Below are 4,407 nucleotides of genomic sequence, written 5' to 3'. Positions count from 1 at the left end.
AATAAAAATAAAATAATTATATGTATAATCATAGAAAGCAACTCAATTTGGCGGCAAAGCTCTCTAAAGTAACAGTGTTGTATTTGAACCATACTCTCTTCGTTTGGAATTTTTTCATGCTTCTAATTTGCTAAGTCCACTTCGATGCATATAATTAAAAAAACGTGTATATAATGCTCAATTGTTCATGAGATGAAGAGTGTTCATTGAACTTGGCATAGCAGCGCTGGTGAACTGTACGAGTTTTTTGCATGCGGCTCTAAAAAATTGGTCAGTTTTTAACGAGTTTCACCATCGTTAACGAGTCTAATACAAAAATAATCTGAATCTCAAATCAAATCAGCCAGACAATTAGTTCACCAATGTTTTGATCAAGCTGATCGATCGGGTCTAATTTTGATATAATTTACCAAATATTTTTATCGCCATCAACAATTGCAGTTAGTTAGGGCAATTGAGCAGGGTCAATCGACCTCCAACCATTCCCTTTTATATTAATACTTAAGAAGTCTTAATGACTTTTTACATTTTTAATAGGCCAAATTACTTTAATTTTAACCAAATTCTCTAAGAACGAAGATATTTCACTATTTGAATTTATTTAAAATAAAATTCATAAGATTTACAAATCAAGTCAATCCGAATTTTGTTGTGTTCAAACGCATCCTTACTTTTTTGGAGAGTGGTTTTTAGAGAATACACGAAGAATTAAGAGGGAAGAAAAGGAAGAACATGAAGAACTAACAAGTAGTATATGATTCTTATATGGTCCCTGTGAAAAACTAAATGAATTTGTTTTCTATTATAATTTCTTTTTAGGTAGCTACAAAAATATAGTTGTTGTAGTCAAAGTAGTGACTGTAGTAATATGGCGGCAAGCCGGCAAAGACAAGATAATCTAAAGTAACAGTGTTGTATTTGAACCATACTCTCTTCATTTGAAAATTTTTCATGCTTCTGATATGCTAAGCCCCACTTCAGTGCATATAATTAGAAAGACGTGTTTATAATGCTCAATTGTTCATGAGAGAAAAAGTGTTATGATTGAGCTTGGTACAAGAGCGTTGGTGATCCGTGAGGGTTTTTTGCATGAGGTTAGGGGTGGCAACATGCATCCTATATGCGGGTATCAAATTCAATTTTAGGTAGGATTATCAACTCGATCCATAATGGGTAGGGTAGAGTTTAGAACGGGTCGGGTAGGGTGTGGTACCGGTTGAGTCTTAACCCTTATTGAACTATTCCTTCATCTTAGTCTATGACAACAATAAAATAAAGATCATTAATTGATAAGTTAATACTTTTTTTTTACATAAAAATCAGTTCTATTTTAAAGAGTTATATAATAATGTTGCATTTTTTTGTAACTCGCAGGTAGAGTTAGAATTGACTCCAAACCCTATTCTATATTCATTACCACTCCTACATGAGGTTTTTAAAAATTAGTTGATTTTTAACGAATTTGACTGTTATTGATCAGTCTAATGCAAAAATGGTCTTAACCTCAAACCAAACCAGCTAGACAATTAGTTCATCAATTTTTCAGTCAAATTGACCAATCTAATCTAATTTTGATAACATTTTTTACCACATAAATTTTCATCACCACCAATAATTAAAGTTAGCTAGAGGCAATTGGACAGGATCAATCAACGACCCCTCTCTTTTATATTAACAGTTATACTATACATACAAGCCGTTTTGGCTTACAAGTCCTACAAGTTGGTCTAAACCCAACAAAAACTATTCTCATCCAAAGGAGAGTGTTAAACATGCGCGTCAGTGAACCGTTTTCAAAGCGTGCTACTCACCATTATGAACAACTCTTCTTCTTCTTCCTCATTCAAAATCGAAACCCTCGAGATTCAACACACATTCGAAATAAACTACAACTCTGAAGAAACTTTCAAACTCCTCGCCAAAAGTCGACGAAATCAACAAGAAAACATCCAAATCTCCATCAAAAATCACCAAAAAGAAAGAAGAAACATTATTCAAGGTATGTTTTCACTGATCTTCTAGGTTTTTCACCGATTTCTCCTTCTTATTTCGAAGGTGAAGCATTATATCGTCGTATTTCTCTTTCGGTTTTACTGTTCTTGGTTTCGATTTGATATTACTGTTCTGATGAAACTGTTCAAGTCATTTATGCTATTTTACGTACTTCTAGTGAATGGTTTAACGTGTATTTTTATCTATTTTTGTGCATATTTTGTGCATGTTTGCATCTTTTAAAGTGAGTTTGTTTACATACAAGCTCTGTATTGTATTTCAAGTGAAATTATTTTTGGGTGTATATGGCCGATTTTTGGGCATATATGTCAGAATTTGAATGTGACTGGTGCTTCTAGTGGCATTTTGAACTTAAATATCATTATGAACTCATAAAATATCATGTAATCTAAAAAAAATAGAGGTGTATGGGACTGATATATATATATATATATAAAAACACACACACACACACACACACACACACACACACACACACATATATATATATATGTATATTAGAACAAGTCAATTTTTCTAATGTAAAATATAGGTTATTTAAATGACTCTCATTTTGCTTTGTTTACAGCAAACCAAAGACTTGAGATGTGTCATGTAACACCCTAATTAGCCTAAACTTTACCTCGCGTCGTAAAGCAAAGGTTAATCAGAGCTTTAAAAATGAAACCCTAAAGCCTCCAACCCAGCAACCGAAACCCTACCTGCCTTCCCTTTCACCCACGGACAGCAACACCCATGGTTTCCCCTTCCACAACTGAAAGTAGCAGAATCAAAGAGGGAAAGGGAGATTGAGCTGCAGCGAGAGCGGGAGGAGGGAGCTCATCGCTGCCATCGCGCCGCGCCGCCGCAGCAGTCCATGCTGCCAGGGTCACCGTCGCACCACCATGTTGCCACCGATTTGCCGCCGTCGAAGTTTCCTGCGTCGCCACTGGTCGTGCAGAAGAGGGTTTGAGGGGAAGCAGCTGTCGCGCGCGAGCCAGAGGAGCTCATCCTCGCCGATCTGTCGCCGTCGGGGTCACCGCGCCGTCGTCCTTGCCAGCTCCGAACGAGAAACACGATGGGGCTCCGTTTCTGTTTCCCTGGTCCGCCGTGAGTGAGCGACGTTGGGAGAGAGGAGTCCCTGTGGAGCCACGAGCTGCGTCGGTCACCACCACGTCGCGTCGGAGAGGAAGGCTGAGACTGAGCGCCGCTGGGAGAGAGGACGACGCGAGCTGGAGGTCCGGTCGCCGCTGTGCTATGGAGCAGACTGAACCGCGCCGTGCTGTTGGGGTTCTCACCGTCGCCGGAAAAGAATTCAGGCCGACGCAGGTCTCGCGGTCGGAAGAGGAAGCTGTGCCCTGTGTTTTGACCGCCTGGAGTGGTTCTGTGACTTCCGGGATCACCGCCGGAGCTCTGGGCTGAGCCTCTGCCACTTGAGACCCTGCTGCCGTCGCCGGAAAAGGTTGCCGGTAAGGGTTTTAATTGTGGTTTCTGTCCTTTTTGAATTCCGGGAATACTATAGTCACTGCGTGTTGGTTTCAGTTGGCGCGATCGGAAATTGTCGTCGCTGCCGCTTGAGGTGGCTGCCGGGCTGCCGTTGAACCGGTTCGAAGACCGCCGCTGTTCCGGTTCAGTCGTTCCTTCTTCGTTCGGTAAGCGTTTTCGATTTGGAAGCTCTCTAGTTACTATTTTGTCATTATACACTAAGGTTTTGCGGCATCAATTGCTATAAGATTGAGTTTTATTGTTATATGTCGCGATTAGTGTTGCTGTGGTTACCGCGAGAGTGGCTTGGAGCCGAGGTTGCGATTGTTGGCGATTTCGGTTTAAGAGAGGAGATTCCGGTGACGCGTTTGGGTTATGGTTTGCGTTTTGAGGTAGGGGCGCTTTCCAAAAACTATGTTTTATTATTGGAATTATTACATATGGGTACTGATGTGAGATATTGTGTATTTGGTGATTGTATCTGCCTTATGTATTATTTGATTGACTCGAACGATTATGGATGTTGGCTTGGCTGAATTGTTGTGTGGCTTGTGAAATGTAATGTTTGAAGTTGATTCTTTAAATATTTGAAATGAGTTTAATCCGTTGAGGATTGGTTTGAATTGAGTCAATTATTTTGATGATGTGAAAGATAGAATGCTCTTGAAATCCAGCCTGGGTTGCTTTAATTGCTCTGGTTTTGATAAATGATTTATTGCTAAATCGATTCTTTAAAGCTTTATAAATGAGTTAAACCGGTTGATATTGAGTTGATTTTTGAAATGGTTTCCTTGAGGTATGCCATTGAGGCGACTGTTGGATTTAGCTTGCTTTTGAATTAATTTCTGGTTTGAGCTGTTGAAAAGGAATGAGAAACGGTTTAGTTGGGACCCGAACCGGGTGGCAAAAGTCCAAGTTTTAGGGGAGGTG

General features: G+C 39.8%; 1 long non-coding RNA gene across 1 annotated transcript in view; it reads left to right on the top strand.

The window, feature by feature from the left end:
- The window catches only part of LOC110265176, a 3,416-nt gene continuing 2,476 nt past the window's right edge, over positions 3,468-4,407 (top strand). Inside the window, exons 1-2 of the long non-coding RNA XR_002351505.1 lie at positions 3,468-3,644; positions 3,757-3,869. This is a non-coding gene — a long non-coding RNA (uncharacterized LOC110265176). The remainder of the gene's footprint in view (positions 3,645-3,756; positions 3,870-4,407) is intronic.

The sequence above is a fragment of the Arachis ipaensis genome, chromosome B07, assembly GCF_000816755.2.
Source record: "Arachis ipaensis cultivar K30076 chromosome B07, Araip1.1, whole genome shotgun sequence".
NCBI classification, from domain to species: Eukaryota; Viridiplantae; Streptophyta; class Magnoliopsida; order Fabales; family Fabaceae; genus Arachis; species Arachis ipaensis.
This window is presented reverse-complemented; position numbering and strand designations above follow the sequence as displayed.